The following is a 23,114-nucleotide window of genomic DNA, read 5'->3' as shown; positions in this document are numbered from 1 at the left end:
TAATATTTTATATGTACCTGATGCTTTTAAGAACATCATTTCTATATCTAGTTTGATTAGAAATGGCTATGAATTTCAGTTCACTGATGATGTTTGCAATATTTATTTTGGAAATAAATATGTTGGTTCGGGTTATATGAATGATGGTCTTTATTATTTGGATAATAATGACAAACACAAATTGAATGCAAGTGAACTAAAAGAATGCAATGCCATGGTGAGAACCAACTCAAGTTCAAAATATATTTGGCACTTAAGGTTATGTCATGTTGCAGAAGATAGAATTGCAAAACTGGAGAAAATGGGGATTCTATCCTCATTGGGCTCTGAGCCTACTCCAACTTGTGAATCTTGCCTTCAGGGTAAAATGACTAGATCACCCTTTGTTGGACAAGGGCTAAGAGCTGAAAATATTTTAGAGCTAATACATAGTGATGTATGTGGTCCATTTAAAGAATTGGCTAGAGGGGGTTTTCATTATTTTATTACCTTTACTGATGATAAATCAAGGTTTGGGTATTTGTATTTGATGAAATACAAACATGAATCCTTTGAAAAGTTTAAGGAATTTAAATCTGAAGTAGAAAATCAAACAGGAAAAAGTATTAAAGCTCTTCGATCAGATCGTGGAGGTAAATATTTGAGTATTGAATTTGATGAATACTTTAGAGAGCATGGCATTGTTTCTCAGCTGACTCCTCCAGGAACGCCACAGCTGAATGGTGTATCTGAAAGGAGAAATCGTACCCTATTGGATATGGTACATAGTATGATGAGCTATACTGATATGCCAATCTTCTTTTGGGGATTTTCATTAGAATCAGCTTTGTATATTCTGAATAGGATTCCATCAAAATCAGTTTCTTCCACACCTTATGAGATATGGCATGGAAGAAAACCAAGTCTAAAGCATGTTAAGATTTGGTGTTGTCCAGCTTATATCAAAAGTCAACACCGATAAATTGGAGACCAGATCGTAAAAGGTCGATTTGTTGGATATCCAAAAGATAGTTTTGGATATTATTTTTATTTGCCTACTTCACAAAGGTTGTGATAAGTAGAGATGCCACATTTCTTGAACAACGTTTGTTCAAGAAGGAGGCAAAGGAAGGCAAATAGAGTTAGAATTGGAGAATTCGACCAACCAATGCATCGATGGATATAGATCCATCTAGTCAACCAATACCCGTTGATGAAACATCTACACTGTTCCTCGTAGAACAACCAGTATCTCATCCACTGAGATATGGTTTTCTTCATGAAGAAGAACAAGAGTTGTCTACTCATGAAGAAGTAGATCATGGAGATGATCCACTTACCTATGAAGAAGCTATATCAGATATAGACTCTTCAAAATGGATTGATGCTATGAAATCCGAGATTGATTCCATGTATAAGAATCAAGTTTGGGATCTTGTTGACCCACCTGAAGGTATTATACCTATAGGGAACAAATGGGTTTTCAAGAAGAAAATTGGTTCTGATGGAAAGGTAGAGACCTATAAGGCAAGGCTAGTAGCGAAAGGGTTTCGCCAAAGGCAAGGAATCGACTATGAGGAGACTTTCTCGCCTGTTGCCATGCTTATATCAATTAGGATTTTATTAGCAATAGCTGCATACTATGATTATGAGATTTAGCATATGGATGTCAAAACAGCTTTTCTCAATGGATACATTAAAGAAAACATTTTCATGGAACAACCTAGGGGATTTGAATCCCAAGATGGTTCCAAGGTATGCAAGCTAAAGCGATCCATTTATGGGTTGAAACAAGCTTCGAGGAGTTGGAACATCCGTTTTGATGAAGCCATTAAATCCTTTGGTTTTATCAAAATGAGGATGAGCCATGTGTATATAAGAAGGTTAGTGACAGTGCTATCACTTTCCTTGTCTTATATGTGGATGACATACTATTGATGGGTAATGACACAGGTATGTTGACGACTATAAAGGTATGGTTGTCAAATACATTCTCCATGAAAGACTTAGGGGAGGCAACCTATATTCTTGGGATTCGCATCTATAGAGATAGAGCGAAAAGAATAATTGGTTTATCCCAAAGTCTATACTTGGAAAAGGTGTTAAAGAGGTTTAACATGCTTGATTCCAAGAGAGGATTGTTACCAGTGAGACATGGTATCGATCTTTCTAAAGAGATGTCTCCAAAGACACCTGAAGAAAGAGATAAGATGGCCAGGATTCCATACGCTTCGGCTATTGGAAGTTTAATGTATGCAATGTTGTGTACTAGGCCAGATATCGCATATGCTGTTAGTTTGACTAGCAGGTATCAATCCAATCCGTGTTTGGAACATCGATAGTCACAAGAATATCCTTAAGTACTTGAGAAGAACTAAGGATTTATTCTTGATTTATGGAGGTGGAGACTTGCAATTGGATGGTTATCGATTCCGATTTCCAATCGGATATCGATGATAGAAAGTCTACCTCGATATGTGTTCATTTGTAATAGAGGTGCGATCGGTTGGAAGAGTTCCAAACAGAGCACGATTGCGATTCCACTACGCAGGTCGAGTATATTCTTTGCATCGAATCTTTGCAAAGGAAGTCGCTTGGACAAAGAAGTTCGTGATGTAACTTACGAGAGTTCCTTCCATTGAGTCGGCGGTTCCACTACACCGTGACAATAATGGAGCGATCATACAAAGCACGGAACTAAGGTCTCACCCAAAATCCAAACACATAGAAAGGCACTACCACATTATCGTGAGATATAGTTGGGCAAGGCAAAATAGCCATGCAGAAATAGCATCACCAAAATCCAAATTGATCCATTCACTAAGCCTATGTCACAAACTCGCTAGACCGACATCTTGAGAAGATAGGTCTAAGATATTGTAATGAATGGCTCTAGTGCTAGTGGGAGATTGTTAGTAGTATGCCCTAGAGCATATCATTTAGTATGTATCTTGTACATATTTTTATTAATAAAAGGCATTTCCACTTTTCCGCTTACATAATATATTTATGTGTAATAGAAAATGTCCATTGATATTTTGTTAGAAATATTATTCTTAAGTTGTTAATAATATGAGTGACAATATTTCTAGCACAAAGTATCATAAATAGGTTCACAATCGAGGATACTTCATAATGAGGACATGACTTATCCGTAAAGATTGTATTCATGTTTGTTCCCAAGTTATTTATATGAGATATAAATAAGATGGAATGGTGAGTCTCATGCCATATAACAAACATGATAGGCACTTATAAATGATAAGTAGGCGAACCAGTGACACTTATAACAAGCACATGGAGTTTACTCTTGTCAATGTTTTGTCATAAATCATATCGTGCATATAATCTTTAGACCTGAGATAGCACAGCTTATCTTGTATATAGGTAGTTTGAGTTTGATATCGCTTTCATACTTGTACTATGTATGGGTATATGGGCATGTGTTGGCTCTCGCTAGTTATATATTGAGGTATTTGTTTATCAAGATGGAATCTGTACCACTAAGAAAATATAGATAAAATCCTATGTTAATTTAATTGTTCTTGATGTTTCAAGTTCTGCCAGACAGATAGATTTATTCGTAAAAGAGTTTCGATGAGAAAAATCTTTTAATCAAGAATCGAATTAAAAGAGAACATAATATTCATAGCAAATGGAGTTTGACATAAACCATGACTCCAAATTGAGTTGGGATTTTGTATGAGAGATTCTAGTGCATGGTAAAATATGATTATAGGTTCATTTAAGGTAAATCTTATTACTAATTGGGTGGCCATGGCATGCTATGCTAGGTGTTAACCATGGTCTATGAGGTTCATAAAATGATTTAGAGAAATCATTTATAGTAAGAAAGAGTTCTGATGATATTAAGAGTTGATATCATGTCTCATTGCCAATTAGTGATGAGCCTAGTAAGTCACACACATACACAAGTTATCACCTATTTAAATATGATTTAATTAATTAATTAAAGAGTTTAATTGATTAATTAAATAGGTTTGGTTTGCAATTAAATTGCAAAGTCCCTAGCATGACTTGAAACCAAATCTAGATTATTGGATGTGTAGTATAAATTAAATTTATATTTAAAGTGTTTAAATATGAATTTAATTGATGAGAAATTAATTAATAGAGATTAATTAATTAATTTATATTTGATATAAATTAATTAGAAGAAGAAAATAATTATTTTGGATTAAGAACTCAAAATTAAGACACAGGGGCATTTTGGTCATTTCACAGTGTGACACGTGGCACCATGAGATGGTGACACATGGGATTACACATAAGCTTGCCAAATGTTTTTTTTTAAACATGTAAGATGATTAAAATCAAGATTAAATATAAGTTTGACACTTGGCACAATGTGATTGGGTCACTTAAACCTAGAGCTAATCAAAAGGTGACATGTGGCTAGGGTTTAATGTGTTAACCTAGCTATTTAAGTGTTGTTATGAGAAAATAAAATACAACCAGCAGCCACACTCCTTTGTCACGCCACTTTGAGGGTTTTTATCTCTTCTTCTTCATCTCTTATCAATTCAAAGAGATTAGACATCAATCTCTTGAATTAAGAACACTAGGAATTGTTTCTAGTGTCCTGTTTACATCTTTAATCTCTTAAAAGGCAGAACTTGATTTTCTAATTAATAGAAAAAGCTTTAGAAGCTATTCAAGGGCTACCATAGGTGTTCTTGGTGTGGACAAGCTAGAGGGACAACATCTGGTGTCCTGAAGACGAATCTCAAAGGCGCAAACATGCTGCAGTGCATCAAGAGGTTAGTGTAATCGTTCTAGATTTAATCTAGGATTCTAAAATTAATCTGATTAATTTTAAAATCTTAAATGGCAAATACAGATCCAAAAAACATATTAAAAGAGTTTTAATATGTTTTTTATCATTGAAATCAAATAGATAAAAATAAATCTTGCATGATGCATGTGACCCTAGGTGAAAATTTTTGAATTCAATGGTATAAACTTGTGTTTTTCACGCTTCCGTTCCTTCACTTCAGGACACCAGATGTTGTCCCTCTAGCTTGTCCACACCAAGTTCACCTATGGCAGCCCTTGAACAGCTTCTAAAGCTTTTTCTATTACATAGAAAATTAAGTTTTTCCTTTTAAGAGATTAAAGATGTAAACAGGACACTAGAAATGATTTCTAGTATTTTTAATTCAAGAGATTGTTTCCTAATCTCTTGGAATAGATGAGAGAAGAAGATGAAGAGAAGGGGAAGTCTCTTGGGTGGCGGCACTAAGGTTATTTGCTGCTGGTTGTATTTTTTCTATTCATAACAACACTTATATATGTAGGTCAAAACATTAAACCCTTGCCACATATCAACCTCTGATTAGTTCTAGGTTTAATTAACCGAATCATATTGTGCCAAGTGTCAAACCTATATTTAATCTTAATTTTAATCATCTTACATGATTAAAAAACATTTGGAAAGCTTATGTGTAGTGCCATGTGTCACCATCTCACGGTGCCACATGTCACCCTTTGAAATGACCAAAATGCCCATGTGTCTTAATTTTGAGTTCTCAACCCAAAATAATTATTTCTCTTCATCTAATCAATTTATATCAAATATAAATTAATTAATTAATCTTTATTAATTAATTTCTCATTAATTAAATTCATATTTAAACACTTTAAATATAAATTTAACTTTTAATGTACATCCAAAATCCTAGATTTGGTTTCAAGTCATGCTAGGGACTTTGCAATATAATTGCAAACCAAACCTATTTAATTAATCAATTAAAATCTTTAATTAATTAATTAAATCATATTTAGTTAGGTGATTACTTGTGTATGTGTGTGACTTTCTAGGCTCATCACTAATTGGCAATGAGACATGATATCAACTCTTAATATCATCAGAACTCTTTCTTATCATAAATGATTTCTCTAAATCATTTTATGCACCTCATAGACCATGGTTAACACCTAGCATAGCATGCCATGGCCACGGAATAAGTAATAAGATTTACCTTAAATGAACCTATAATCATATGTTACCATGCACTAGAATCTCTCTGTTACCAAATCCCAACTCAAGCTGGAGTCATGGTTTATGTCAAACTCCATTTGCTATGAATATTATGTTCTCTTTTAATTCCAGTTCTTGATTAAAAAGATTTTCTCATTAGAAACTCTTTCTGAATAAATCTATCTATCTTAGCCAGGAACTTGAAACATAAAAAACAATTAAATGAACATAGGATTTTATATCTATTTACTTAGAGGAACATATTCCATATTGATCAACACTTACCTCCATATATAACTAGTAGGAGCCAACACATGCCCATATACCCATACACAGTACAAGTATGAAAGCAGTATCAAACTCAAACCACCTATATATAAGATAACTGTGCTATCTCAGGTCTAAAGATTATATGCACTGATATGATTTATGACAATGCATTGACAAGAGTAAACTCCATGTGCTTGTCATATGTGCCACTGATTCGGCCTACTTATCATGTATAAGTGCCTATCATGTTTGTTATATGGCATGAAACTCACCATTCCATCTTATTTATATCTCATATAAATAACTTGAGAACAAACATGAATACAATCTTTTTGGATAAGTCATGTCCTTATTATGAAGTATCCTCGATTGTGAACCTATTTATGATACTTTGTGCTAGAAATACTGTCACTCATATTCTTAACAACTTAAGAATAGAATTTCTAACAAAATATCAATGGACCTTTTCTATTACACATAAAAATATTATGTAAACGGAAAAGTGGAAATGCATTTTATTAATAAAACATGTATAAGATACATAATAAATGATATACTCTAGGGCATACTACTAACACTATTAAGGTCTCACTTTGCACATTATCCATTTCGCATGCATATATCATATACTACATACATTCATATACATCTCATGCATTCATGCATAATAAATAAATATGGCATGATCATGGACTTTCTAAGGGATTCAATTTTGAGCCTCCAAGAATTGAATCAGGGCATTCCTAGGTGCATTTCATTCATTCAGTTTACAAGAGTTGCTGAAGGAGTACATAATCAACACTTGATCTTGAATTCCTCTTACTGGTCCCACCAATGCTCTGCATTTCATTCATTCAGTTTACAAGAGTTGCTGAAGGAGTACATAATCAACACTTGATCTTGAATTCCTCCTACTGGTCCCACCAATGCTCTTGACCTCCTTTAACTTCTTGCAATCCAATATTACATAGTAATCCTTGGCATACTAAGGCGAATTTATAAGAACTTAAATAAATGAAATTACAATCCAAAAATTATTACAAACTTAATAATACATGCCTAAAATAAATTAAAATAAATAAATTAATTTACAATCCCAAAAAAACATAAAAGAAATAAATCCAATCACATTGGTCTTTTATAGTCCATGATCATCCATCATGCATATCACTATTTAACAATTAAATAAAACATACATAGTTAAATTAAATTGAATATCTCATATTAAACTTAAAAATCTAGATTTGAATATGATTCAAATAAATTTAAAAATTTAGATTTGAATCTCATTCAAACAAATTTAAAAATTCATATTTGAATCACATTCAAACAACCTTAAAAATTCATATATGAATCACATTCAAACAATTTTTAAAAAATCAGATTTGAATCACATTCAAACAAATTTTAAAAATTCAGATCTGAATATTATTCAAGCAACTTTAAAAAATCAGATTTAAATATGATTCAAACAACTTTAAAAATTCAGATTTGAATCATATTCAAACAACTTTTAAAATTCAGATTTGAATCACATTCAAACAATTTTTAAATTTCTGATTTTAATCAAAATTTAATTATGTGATTAAAATTCTATTTAAACAATTTAATTAGACATAGGATGAGCTTTTAGATCATACAACAATTGCAAATTAAAAAGCCAAATCTTGAGCCACCCATGGAAGCCAAAATTGGCGCACTAAAGATGGTGTTCTTCAAACATGTCGCTACACATCCATTGCAACCAGCAAATGATCAAAACACACAATTAAATCATCTAATAAACAATCTAAATAGCAAATATAGTGGCTCTGATACCAATTGAAGGAGCGGAAGCATGAAAAACATAAGTTTATACCATTGAATTCAAAATTTTTCACCTAGGATCACATGCATCATGAAAGATTTATTTTTATCTATTTGATTTCAATGATAAACAACATATTAAAACACTTTTAATATGTTTTTGGATCTGTATTTTCTATTTAAGATTTTAAAATTAATCAGATTAATTTCAGAACTCTAGATTAGATCAAGAACAAATACACTAACATCTTGATGCGCTACAGTGTATTTATGCCTTTCGGATGCATCTTCAGGACACCAGATGTTGTCCCTCTAGCTTGTCCACACCAAGAACACCTATGGAAGCCCTTGAACAGCTTATAAAGCTTTTTCTATTAATTAGAAAATCAAGTTTTGCCTTTTGAGAGATTAAAGATGTAAACAGGACACTAGAAACGATTTCTAGTATTTTTAATTAAAGAGATTGTTTGTAATCTCTTAGAATTGGGGAGAAATGAAGAAGAAGAGAGGGAGAGGAGCCTTTGGGTGGCGGCACAAAGAGGAGCAGCTGCTGGTTGTGTTGTTTTATTTTCATAACAACACTTATATAGCTAGGTCAACACATTAAACTCTTGCCACATGTCACCCTCTGATTGGTTCTAGGTTTAAATGACCCAATCATACTGTGTCAAGTGTCAAACCTATATTTAATCTTAATTTTAATCATCCTACATGATTAAAAGACATTTAGCAAGCTTATGTGTAATGCCACATGTCACCATCTCATGGTGCCACATGTCACCCTGTGAAATGACCAAAATGTCCCTGTGTCTTAATTTTGAGTTCTCAACCCAAAATAATTATTTCTTTTCTTCTAATTAATTTATATCAAATATAAATAAATTAATTAATCTTTATTAATTAATTTCTCATTAATTAAATTAACATTTAAATACTTTAAATATAAATTTAACTTATACTATACATCCAATAATCTAGATTTGGTTTCAAGTAATGCTAGGGACTTTACAATCTAATTGCAAACCAAACCTATTTAATTAATCAATTAAACTCTTTAATTATTTAATTAAATCATACTTAATTAGGTGATAACTTGTGTATGTGTGTGACTTGCTAGGCTCATCACTAATTGGCAATGAGACATGATATCAACTCTTAATATCATCAGAACTCTTTCTTACCATAAATGATTTCTCTAAATCATTTTATGTATCTCATAGACCATGGTTAACACCTAGCATAGCATGCCATGGCCACCCAATCAGTAATAAGTTTTACCTTAAATGAACCTATAATCATATGTTACCATGCAGTAGAATCTTTCTATTACAAAATCCCAACTCAAGCTGGAGTTATGGTTTATGTCAAACTCCATTTGCTATGAATATTATGTTCTCTTTTAATTCCAATTCTTGATTAAAAAGATTTTCTCATCAGAAACTCTTTCTGAATAAATCTATCTGTCCTGGCCAGGAACTTGAAACATCAAGAACAATTAAATGAACATAGGATTTTATCCCTATTTACTTAGAGGAACATATTCTATCTTGATCAACACGTACCTCCATATATAACTGTAGGAGCCAACACATGCCCATATACCCATACACAGTACAAGTATGAAAACAGTATCAAACTCAAACTACCTATATACAAGATAACTATGCTATCTCAGGTCTAAAGATTATATGCACTGATATGATTTATGACAATGCATTGACAAGAGTAAACTCCATGTGCTTGTCATAAGTGTCACTGGTTCGGCCTACTTATCATGTATAAGTGCCTATCATGTTTATCATATGGCATGAGACTCACCATTCCATCTTCTCTATATCTCATATAAATAACTTGGGAACAAACATTAATACAGTCTTTCTGAATAAGTCATGTCCTTATTATGAAGTATCCTCGATTGTAAACCTATTTATGATACTTTATACTAGAAATACTATCACTCATATTCTTAACAACTTAAGAATAGAATTTCTAACAAAATATCAATGGACCTTTTCTATTACACATAAATATATTATGTAAATGGAAAAGTGGAAATGCCTTTTATTAATAAAAACATGTATAAGATACATACTAAATGATATACTCTATGGCATACTACTAACATTATCATGCATAGGTGCCTATGATGTTTGTTATATGGCATGAGATTCACCATTCCATCTTATTTATATCTCATATAAATACATTGGGAACAAACATGAATACAATCTTTCTGGATAAGTCATGTCCTTATTGTGAAGTATCCTCGATTATGAACCTATTTATGATACTTTGTGCTATAAACACTGTCACTCATATTCTTAACAACTTAAGAGTATAATTTCTAACAAAATATCAATGGACCTTTTCTATTGCACATAAATATATTGTGTAAATGGAAAAGTGAAAATGCCTTTTATTAATAAAACATGTACAAGATACATACTAAATGATATGCTCTAGGGCATACTACTAACAGTTATGGTCATCTAAGTGACTATTGTTTATTTGGTCATTTTTATACAGGGCACTGTGCCCAAATCCGGATTTGGCCTAATTGTTCACTATCCTAATGTCATTTTCTGAGCATGGTACCTAAATGAAAAATGTGTCATTTTGTGTCTATTTTCATTCCCAATTGACCTCACACAAATTGGATTGGTAAATTTCTAGTTTTGGTCCCTGAAAGGGAACTAGGTCAAGCTATCAGCATACTGACCCTAACCAATCCGAATTGTAACTTAGTTCTATCAATTCACACACACCACAAATGGTCTCAATTGACCATTTTTAACCCTCATTAAGATCATTTGCATCCATTGACCATTTTTTATAATTTTTTTCCCAAACCCTATGTGCCAAGAACCTTAATTTTGGCATATGTTTCAATTGATGCACTTAAAGTAGATATTCAACTTCTACACATTCAATCAAGCCTAATTACATGTTTAATTCACATAAACATCCTCAAAACACTAAGGGACTTGGGCTGGCCGAAATTCATGGGGTCCCTTTCTTGCATAATTATTTCAATTATTCATCAATTTTCAACTTAATTCAAGTACTTAAGCATGAAAATGGAGAAAGAATTGAAAGAATAACACTAACCTTTATATAGCTTTCCAATCTCCAAATTTCCTCAACTTTCCCTTCAATTTACATCTCCAAGCTTCTTTTCAAGTCTCAAATATAAGGTTTAATCTAAGAAACTAGAGAAATTATTGTGAAATTTAGGGTTAGGGAAGCTCCAAAGTGAGCTTTAATAGAGGAATTTTAGTGAGAGAATATTTGAGAGAGGGTGGACAACAAGAATAAAGGGAAGAAGACCAATTTTTACTTTTAAATTTTTGGTTTTTATGTTTTATTTGACTTGGTCAAAAATCTAATTAATTGGAAATTATTTTTTACATCATGCTTATGTCACTTTAGTGATGTCATTAATCCTTCTTTTCTTTTCTTTTCTTTTTCCTTTCTTTTTCCTCACTTCTTTAATTTAATTCTATATTTCAAAATTTTCATTTCTCAAATTTTATTAAATAGTTAGGTCATGAGTCACCTTTAAGGGAAATTGACCAATTTGCCCCTCGTCGGTCTGATCCGATTTGTAAGTTATTCGATATTTCTTTCGAATCCCTAACCTAATTATTTGACCTGCTTAAAAACTCTTATCTGTGATTTTTTCTTTTCTACTGTGTTCGCAATAGTCCTTAGAACCGCGGCGTCACATTTTTCGGTTTATAATTTGAGTTACGATGGCCCTCATAGTCCTTTCCCGGGAAGGTCACCCATCGCTGTGACTCTCGGCTCATTTAACCTTTTATATTCTGTTTTTCTTATTTATACTTACCTATTTAGCAATCAGTAATTAGTTTCATTTCAGGCTTATCTATGTGTCTTAGATGTAGTTCTAATCCCCTTAATTGTCTATACTGACACCAGTCACCGGAACAGTAAAATATACCAAGCTATGCAAATAGGGGTGTTACATAATTTAATTAATTTTTAGGCCTAAAAATAATTAATAAATAATTTAATTATTTTTGGTGTAAACAATTTACCCTGCACTTAGATTGGCTGCCTAAGCCATTCTAGGTGGACATGAACTGATCTTAGCTCATCTTTTTACTGTTCAAAATTCAAAAATAATCCAGTATCTCTTGTTATCTTCCTGCGAATTTGAAATTTAAGCTAACTCTATCTTATAAGAGTTCAATTTCCTATAGAACTCTAATCACTGTAAATCACAATTCCCATAGATTCTAATTATTGCAAACCTTTTAATTACTGCAGAATTATCTTTAATGGGAATTTAAAGCTAATTTATTTTTCATTCTCACAATTACCACCATCAAATCAAAAGAAACCAATCAACTTACTTTTCCTTCCTCTCCCTTCTTTTTCTTTCTTTCTCTTCCTTTTCTGTCAACGTGCCTGCCCATCATTGTCATTCGAGTCTCCCTTCTGTGCGTGTTGATTCTCGTTCATCAGTTCCTCTGTTAGCTACCCATCTTAGTTAATTCATAGGTACATTTTTCCTCTATCACCCAATTATACTCACTTCAACGTCATTCGATTATCTTTTCATCGAGTTGCCTCTCATCGGCCCACCTTTATCGCTACCTATCATCGACGACGTGGCTCCATCACTAACTAGACTTGTGAGATTCTATCTCCTTCTGTGATATCCTCACTTTAGGTAATTCGTACGTTCTACTGTTATAATGATCAATGTCTATTTGGACAGTCAGAATATCTGGAACTACATTTAAACTAGAGTAAGGAGTCATAAATCACCTAAACAATGATAAGAAAAATTAAGAAAAATTTAAGAATTAGAATGCCAAGAGGTTAAATGAGCCAAAACTCCAGTAATGGGTAACCCTAATGGGAAGCGACTGTGAAGATAGTTGCCGATCCTAGACCAGTGGGGAACCTTGTGAAATAATTTTAGAGACTCAAGTGAAGGATTATTGAGACTTAGATGACAATAGATTATTAAGAAAATACAATAAAAATTATATAAATCAATATAGATAATTTTAGCTGATTAAGCACAACGAAGGGCATTTTGGTCATTTCACCTTCAGAGATGATTTTTGACCAACTTGTCCATTTAAGTAAGTGAGATTTATGTCATAAAATGTGAATAAATATTGATACAAATTTAATTAGAAAAAAGTAGAGAAAATAAGAAAACAAAATAAAAGAAATGAAATTTGAATAATATTTATTACATAAGCATTGCATAAGAATGACATCATTAAAAATTTCTAACGAATTAAAAATAGACAAGTTCATATAAAAAGATAAAAAGGAAGTCAAATAAACCAAAAACCATTCATCTTCTTCCTTTAGTCCTCCATGGCCAAAACCCATGAAGTCTTCCTCTCCACCATTTGTTCATCTCTTCTAACTTTATTTCCCCAAGCTTCTTACCCTAAAACACATAGTTGCCTTTATTAAAAATTGACCTTGCACCTTCAGAAACCTATTGGCAGCCAAGAAAGGCAAAGAAATTGAAGATTTACAAGTTAAGGAATTGGTCAAGTTGAGGTTCGTGCTTATTCTCACATCTCTCTCTCTTTATTCTATGTTAGGGACTTAAATTGAGTTAGAAATTGTAAGAAAATGAAATAAAATACACATGTAAGAACATCATGAATTTCGACAGCCATGGGAGGAGGTTGGAATTTGTTGATTTGTTTGAATTAAATTGCTTAGAAGTGGTTTTTGAGGAGTAGATTTGGGTTAGATGTTGATTAGTATGTGTAAGATATAATTATGCATTGTGAGGGTTAGGGTTTGTGAATAAATTGGGGATTTTGTGCTTTGATGCTTAATTGGAGTTTTAATGGTCAATTAGAGAGCATTTGATATGATTTGACCTTAAATTGGAATTGATTGTGGCATTGAATTGTGATTTGGGTGAGCTGCCCTATGTGCTAGAAATTCTAAACCTTGAGTCCAGTGAGTTTGGGCAGCTATAAGTTGAGTTGTGTAGCTTCAATTGGTATAAGGCCAATTCGAGGTGAAACTAGGGACATAATACCACATTTTTGTTGAAGAGGCTATACCCAAAAAACCAACACAAAGTGACCTAAAAATTTCTTGAATCTGGATAACCAAAATCTGGACTTGGAAAAATGACTATATGAATAGTGATTGTTCAAATAGCCATAACTTTGTGTAGAGAGGTCCAAATGACCTGATTTTTGAACCCATGTAAAGAATAGACATAATAGAACAACTTTTGTGGAGAATAGAAACCCGATTTCTGACCATAACCTATTCAAATTGCTAACCAAACTTAGCTTATCAAAACTGCAAGAACCAAAATTGCTCAGAAATTCTGGATGCTAACCAATCCAGCCAATTATGGTAAAAATGCCATAACTTGAGCTAAAAAACTTCAAATGGAGTGATTCAAAAAGGAAATTAAGTTAGATACATTAAGGAACAACTTTGGTGTAGAAAGTTTAGCTAAAATCTCACTGTAGATTGGTCCAATGGAACAGTAAATATAGGTGATAAAAACTGAAATTTTGGAATTGCATCTAGTAAGACTTGAATTACAATTGGCAACTAATGCCAACAAATTTATAATCCAAAATATGGTATGATCTGAAGGAGCGAAAGCATGGTAATTGGTATATTGGAGCATTGAATTTCAAAATTTTCCTTCTAGGGTTTCATGCATCATGCCACATCTCTTATATGCCTAATTAATTTCAATATTTAATTGCATATTAAAACACTTTTAATATGTATTAGGATCTTTATTTGCCATTCAAGATTGTGAATTAACAAATTAATTCAATCAAACCCTAGTTTAAAAGAGGAATTTGGGCGCTAACCTCTTTGATGCACTATGGATGCAATTGACACCTTTAGGAAGCTCCTAGGACCCTAAGTGTTGTCCCTCTAGCTTGTCCACAGCAAGATCACCAATGGGCAGCCCCCAATTTTACTTCTCAAGCCTTGCCAACCAATTATAATTTAGGGTTTTGCCTTTAGAGGGGTTATATGTGTGTATAGGATACTAGAAATAATTTCTAGCAATTTTAATTCAAAGGGAATGGAGTGATTCTCTTTGAATTGTTGAAAAAAGCAAGAAGAGGAGATGGGAGAGAGCTTGTTGCCACCCTTGAGAAAAGAGAGAATAGTATTTTGCTTCTTCTTTCTTTTCCTTTTATAATTAGGTTAAATAATCACTTCAACCCTTTGCCACATGTCACCACCACATTGCATTTTATTTTTAATTGACTTAATCTCATTAAGCCAAGTGTCAAAGTTAGATTTAATCTTGACTTTGATCATCTTGCATGATAGGAAGAAAAATGGCAAGTTTATATGGTGCCATGTGTCACCATCTCATGGTGCCACATGTCACCATGTGAAATAAACAAATTACCCTTACGTTCTAATTTTGAGTTCTCAACCCAAAATCATTATTTCTTATCTTCTAATCAATTTATATCAAATATAAATTAATTAATTAATCTCCATTAATTAATTTCTCACAAATAAATTCATATTTAAACACTTTAAATATAAATTTAATTTTTACTAAACATCCAATAACCTAGATCTAGTTTCAAGCTATGTTAGGGACTTTGTAATCTCATTGCAAACAAACCTAATTAATTAATTAATTAAACTCTTTAATTAATCAATTAAATCACATTTTACTTGGTGATTAACTTGTGTATGTGTGTGACTCACTAGGCTCATCACTAATTGGTAATGAGATATGATATTAACTCTTAATATCATCAGAACTCTTTCTTACCATAAATGATTTCTCTAAATCATCTTAGGCATCTCATAGACCATGGTTGACACCTAGCATAGCGTGTCATGGCCACCCAATTAGTAACAAGGAATACCTTAAATGAACCTATAATCATATGTTACCATTCACTAGAATCTCTCTGTTACAAAATCTCAATTCGAGCTTGAGTCATGGTTAATGTTAAACCCCATTTGCTATGAACATTATGTTCTCTTTTAATTCCATTTCTTGATTAATTAGATTATCTTGTCAGAAACCCTTTTCTGACTAAATCTGTTTGTCCTAGTGAAAGGAGCGGAAGCATGAAAATTAGTAGTTTAGAACATTGAATTCAAAAATTTTTCTTCTAGGGACTCATGCATCATGCAAGATTCATTATTTACCTAATTGATTTCAATGTTAAACAGTATATTAAAACACTTTTAATATGTTTTTGGATCTACATTTGCCATTTAAGATTTTAGAATTAACAGATTAATTCATTAGAACCCTAGATTAATTCAAGAACATGTGCACTAACCTTTTGATGCACTGTAGTTGTGTTTGGTACCTTTGGGATGCACCTAGGATACCAGATGTTGTCCCTCTAGCTTTTCCACACCAAGATCACCAATGGCGGCCCCTTGAACAGCTTCTCAAGCCTTTCCAATTAATTAGAAATTGAGGTTTTGCCTTTTAGAGAAGTTGCAGATGTATACAGGACACTAGAAATGATTTCTAGCAATTTTAATTCAAGAGAATATTGGCAATTCTCTTTGAATTGATGAGAGATGAAGAAGAAGAGAGGAAGAGGACAAGGAGGTGGTGGCAGCTTTGTGATAAAAATCAGAATGCTTTTTTGTTCTTTCATCCTTTTCCTTTTATAGCTAGGTCACCACTTAAAACCCTTGCCACATATCATTTTCTGATTGCATCATATTTTAATTTGACCCAATCACATTATGCCAAGTGTCAAAGCTAGATTTAATCTTGACTTTGATCATCTTACATAATTGAAAGACAAATGGCAAGCTTATGTGTAGTGCCATGTGTCACCATCTCATGGTGCCACATTTCACCCTGTGAAATGACCAAATTACCCTTTTGTTTCAATTTTGAGTTCTCAACCCAAAATAATTATTTCTCTTCTTCTAATCAATTTATATCAAATATAAATTAATTAATTAATCTCTATTAATTAATTTCTCATAATTAAATTCATATTTAAATACTTTAAATATAAATTTAACTTATACTATACATCCAATAATCTAGATTTGGTTTCAAGCCATGCTAGGGACTTTGCAATTTAATTGTAAACCAAACCTATTTAATTAATCAATTAAACTCTTTAATTAATTAATTAATTAAATCACATTTAACTTGTTGATTATTTGTGTATGTGTGTGATAAAGGAGCGGAAGCATGAAAAACATAAGTTTATATCATTGAATTCAAAAATTTTTCACCTAGGGTCACATGCATCATGCAAGATTCATTTTTATCTATTTGATTTCAATGATAAACAGTATATTAAAACTCTTTTAATATGTTTTTGGATCTACATATGCCATTTAAGATTTTAGAATTAACAGATTAATTCATTAGAACCTTAGATTAGATCAAGAACAAGTGCACTAACCTTTTTGATGCACTGCAGTGCATTTGGCACCTTTGGGATGCGCCTTAGGACACCAGGTGTTGTCCCTCTAGCTTGTCCACACCAAGATCACCAATAGCAGCCCTTGAATAGCTTCTAAAGCTTTCCCAATCAATTAGAAAATCAACCTTTGCCTTTTGAGAGGTTATAGATATAAACAGGACACTAGAAACGATTTCTAGTATTTTTAATTCAAGATATTCTTATCTAATCTCTTTGAATTGATGAGAGATGAAGAAGAAGAAAAAGAATGGCAGCCAAGGGTGGCAGCACAAAGAGATGAATGGCAGCTTGTAATTTTTGTTCTTTCATCCATACACTTATATAGATAGGTCACCACTTAAAACCCTTGCCACATGTCACCTTTTGATTAGCTCTAGGTTTAATTGACCCAATCACGTTGTACCAAGTGTAAAACCTATATTTAATCTTGACTTTGATCATCTTACATGATTAAAAGACATATAGCAAGCTTATGTGCAGTGCCATGTGCCACCATCTCATAGTACCACATGTCACCCTATGAAATGACCAAAATACCCCTGTGTCTTCATTTTTGCATTCTTAACCCAAAATAATTATTTATTCTATTAATTAATTTCTCATAATTAAATTCATTTTTAAGCACTTTAAATATAAATTTAACTTATACTATACATCCAATAACCTAGATTTGGTTTCAAGCTATGCTATGAACTTCGCAATCTAATTGCAAACCAAACCTATTTAATTAATCAATTAAACTCTTTAATTAATTAATTAAATGATATTTAATTTGGTGATTACTTGTGTATGTGTGTGACTTACTAGGCTCATTACTAATTGGTAATGAGACATGATATCAACTCTTAATATCATCAGAACTCTTTCTTACCATAAATGATTTCTCTAAATCATTTTATGCACCTCATAGACCATGGTTAACACCTAGCATAGCATGCCACGGCTACCCAATCAGTAATAAGGTTTACCTTAAATGAACCTATAATCATATGTTACCATGCACTAGAATCTCTCTGTTATAAAATCCCAATTCGAGCTGAAGTCATGGTTTATGTCAAACCCCATTTGCTATGAATATTGTGTTCTCTTTTAATTCTAGTTCTTGATTAAAAAGATTTTCTCATCAGAAACTATTTTCTGAATAAATTTATCTGTCCTGGCCAGGAACATGAAACATCAAGAATAATTAAATGAACATAGGATTTTATCCCTACTTACTTAGAGGAACAAATTTCATTTTGATCAACACCTACCTCCATATATAACTAGTAGGAGCCAACACATGCCCATATACTCATACACAGTACAAGTATGAAAGCAGTATCAAACTCAAACCACCTATATACAAGATAACTGTGCTATCTCAGGTCTAAAGATTATATGCACTGATATAATTTATGACAATGCATTGACAAGAGTAAACTCCATGTGCTTGTCATAAATGTCACTGGTTCGATCTACTTATCATGTATAAGTGCCTATGATGTTTGTTATATGGCATGAGACTCACCATTCCATCTTATTTACATCTCATATAAATAACTTGGGAACAAACATGATTACAATCTTTTTGGATAAGCTATGTCCTTATTGTGAAGTATCCTCGATTGTGAACCTATTTATAATACTTTGTGCTAGAAATACTGTCACTCATATTCTTAACAACTTAAGAATAGAATTTCTAATAAAATATCAATGGACCTTTTCTATTACACTTAAATATATTATGTAAACAAAAAAGCAAAAATGTCTTTTATTAATAAAATATGTGCAAGATACATACTAAATGATATGCTCTAGGGCATACTACTAACATGTGACTCACTAGACTCATCACTAACTGGCAATGAGATATGATATCAACTCTTAATATCATCAGAACTCTTTCTTACCATAAATGATTTCTCTAAATCATTTTATGCACCTCATAGACCATGGTTAACACCTAGCATAGCATGCCATGGCCACCCAATCAGTAATAAGGAATACCTTAAATGAACCTCTTATCATATGTTATCATGCACTAGAATCTCTTTGTTTTAAAATCCCAATTCGAGCTGGAGTCATGGTTTATGTCAAACTCCATTTGCTATGAATATTATGTTCTCTTTTAATTCTAGTTCTTGATTAAAAGATTTTCTCATAAAAAACTCTTTTCTGATTAAATCTGTCTGTCCTGTCTAGGAACTTAAAACATCAAGAATAATTAAATGAACATAGGATTTTATCCCTATTTACTTAGGGTAATAGATTCCATCTTGATCAACACCTACCTCCATATATAACTAGTAGGAGCCAACACATGCCCATATACCCATACATAGTATAAGTATGAAAGTAATATCAAACTCAAACCACCTATATAGAAGATAATTGTGTTATCTCTGGTCTGAAGATTATATGCACTAATATGATTTATGACAATGCATTGACAAGAGTAAACTCCGTGTGCTTGTCATAAATGTCACTGGTTCGGCCTACTTATCATGCATAAGTGCCTATCATGTTTGTTATATGGCATGAGACTCACCATTCCATCTTATTTGCATCTCATATAAATAACTTGAGAACAAACATGATTACAATCTTTCTGGATAAGACATGTCCTTATTGTGAAGTATCCTCGATTGTGAACCAATTTATGATACTTTGTGCTAGAAATACTGATAAGTGCATAATTTATTAATTTTACTCCCATCACATTTAGTGTTTCTAGTATGTTTTTATGTTTAATTCAGTTGGTTAAGTATATTTATCATTAAGGCATATGTTTAGACAGTTGTTGGAATAATTGTGTTAAATGGAGAAATTTTCAGCATTTGACATTTGTTGTATTTTTGAGGTTTTTCTAAAGTTGTGGGTCTCGAAATTGAGTGTTGTTTAATCCATTAAAAAGCTAAGATAGAGCACTTCAAATGATAAAGAGGGACCAAAGCCCAAATCAGTATCCAATGTTGACAAAATGAGCTATGGATCTATTGCAAAAGCCCAGACTTGATGTCTCATTACCAGTTTCAGTATTTATTTTGTATCTGGAGTTTCAAACGTCCAAATGAAGCAAGCCTAAGCCCAATTGAACCTTAAGAGCTACCTCTACAACTTCTATGAAGGGCTAGACATGAGATGAGGCCATTTTAAATGTGAAAATGGCAATGAAGTCATCACTATGGGCTAGATCGTCTGTCTGAACCAGTCCCAGTTTTTGGGCAATAACCTGGGCTGTAGACCTCGGATTTGGGTGAATGAGTACCCGTTGGAAAGTTAAGAAATAGGGCTACAACTTTCCTGAAGAGGACAGAGGTAGATTCGGAAAGGAAGTCACTGAAAATCGGCCTTGATTTCAGAGACGTGAATGCAAGCTGAAAATTTGTCTTTTGAATTTCAAAACTTTTCGTAGTTTGGTTCCTATCTTTGGGATTAGGTTTTTTATTATAAATACGTCTTTGGGCAGCAGCTAAGAGCATCTCATTCAGACCCTCATTCTCTATAGAAGACATTCATTCTCTATTCTCTTTTTAGATTTATTCTTTATTTTTCTTTATTTTTCTATAAGCCATGAACATGAGTGGCTAAGTTTTTAATTCAGTTCAAGAGGTTCAAGTTCTTATGTGTGATTTGTGAGACCAGGTTCTTAATTTAATTTATGTCTTTTTGAATATCTATTGTTTTCTGATTTAATTGTTTTTGATCTATTGAATGATTTGCTAAAAAGGCCTATTAGTTAATTGATTGATTTGATCAATTGCTAGTTCATCTTCATAATTTGTAATTACAGTGTAAGACTCAACATGAGTAGCAATTAGGTTCTATTGATTATGATCCTAGTTTTCAATAATAACCTAAGGAAACAATAGGGTGAATTAAATGATTTATGCTTCATAAATTGTTGTTTAGCTTAACTACTTCCTATTCTTAAAGCAGTTATTAATTTAATGAAGATTGCTTAATACCAATTCAGTTAATAATTAGAGTCAACAAGAGTGCTGGGCTCAAATTGATGAGTATAGGGAAGTCAGGGGGTTTACCTCGCTGTTTGGTAAATCTACGCTAAGTATTCAATAAGAGATAATTATATTTGTTTTGTCTATGATCAAATCAATGCATTGGAATGCGAATTACCTTGGATTGAAGTTTGTTTAATTTGAGAGTTTCATATTTAATTTTAGTTCTTAATTTCTGATTTGTAATTTCTTCTTTGGACTGGGAACTACCCCCCTCCCCAACTTTTGTTTCTTTCTTTTTCAATTACACAAGTGCACAAAATTTTAGTAATTCAGTCTCTAGGTTTCAACCTGGATTTACCACTTGCTACAGAAAAATATTTTGTAACTAGTAATTTCAGTTAATTTAAATTTTGGTGGATTCGACAACTATCAAGAATTTTGGCGTCATTGCCAGGGACTGAAATTCATTGGATTTCGTGTTTTTAGTGTTAGGGTATTTTGTTATTAATTTTGTTTGTGAAGTGTTGTTATTTTTAGGTTTTTGGAAAAAAAATTACGGTGTACTATTCATTAAAAAGTTTGGTTGAATTTGGAGGGCGGCCCATACCTATTTTGAAGGAAACGACATTCTGATCAAGACCAATCAATCCATAGGATTGCCTGGCCCCACCCTCTTGAGGCCAAATTCCATTGTTTTCTAGGTTTTTGAGGCATTTTTCTGTTTTTACTTTGATTTCTCTTTGTTTATGATAAGAACTTCTCAATCTGGTGAGTTAATCTTTGATCCAAAAGTAGAAAAAATAGCTAAACAGTTGAGAAAATTGGCTAAGCAAGCTAGGCAGATTTCGAGTACATCTGAATGAATCCAATCTCCAAAGGAGCTAAGTTCATATTCGGATTTGGATTCAGAGTCAAGTTCCGAAAATGAAACCATGGCTGCTGCTAGGACTTTGAAAGAGTTGGCTGCTCCTGATCTAAACCAACAACCTTTGTGTACCCTGCTTTAAATGTTGCTTTTGAGTTAAAATCTAGACTAATCCATTTATTGCTTAAATTTCATGGTCTTGCAAGTGAGGATCCACATAAGCATCTAAAAGAATTTCATGTTGTGTGTTCCATCATGAAACCTCAAGGAGTTTCAGAGGATCAAATAAAGCTTCGAGCTTTCCCTTTCTCACTGGAGGACACAGCTAAGGATTGGTTGTATTACCTTCCTTCTGGATCTATCAACTCATGGAATGGGATGAAGCAGATATTTTTGGAAAAGTATTTTCCTACTTCCCATGCTACCAACATAAGAAAAGAAATTTATTACATCCGGCAGTACAATGGAGAGAGCTTGTATGAGTACTGGGAACTATTTAAGAAACTGTGTGCAAGCTGTCCCCATCATCAAATAAGTGAGCAGCTTTTGATTCAGTATTTCTATGAGGGACTTCTACCCATGGACTACAAATTGATAGATGCTGCTAGTGGAGGAGCTTTGGTTGACAAGACACCAGAAGAGGCAAGGAGGCTGATTGCTAACATGGCAGCAAACTCTCAGCAGTTTGGAATGAGAATGGATCACACACCCATGAAGGTTAATGAGGTAAGAACATCTAACCTTGAGAAACAAATTTCTAATTTAACGTCTTTGGTGAGGCAGTTGGTTATAGGGAACATGCAAACTGTTAAGGT

The 23,114-nt window shown here is 32.7% G+C and overlaps 1 non-coding gene across 1 annotated transcript; it reads right to left on the bottom strand.

The window, feature by feature from the left end:
• Window positions 1–22,725: 22,725 nt before the first annotated feature.
• On the bottom strand, window positions 22,726–22,832 carry LOC131179767 (small nucleolar RNA R71). The gene has a single exon (XR_009148653.1). It is a non-coding gene; the product is annotated as a small nucleolar RNA R71 (small nucleolar RNA).
• Window positions 22,833–23,114: the final 282 nt, after the last annotated feature.

This window comes from Hevea brasiliensis, chromosome 4 (assembly GCF_030052815.1).
Source record: "Hevea brasiliensis isolate MT/VB/25A 57/8 chromosome 4, ASM3005281v1, whole genome shotgun sequence".
Lineage (NCBI taxonomy): Eukaryota > Viridiplantae > Streptophyta > Magnoliopsida > Malpighiales > Euphorbiaceae > Hevea > Hevea brasiliensis.
The sequence above is the reverse complement of the archived record's forward strand: the minus strand, read 5'-3'. Positions and strand labels throughout refer to the sequence as shown.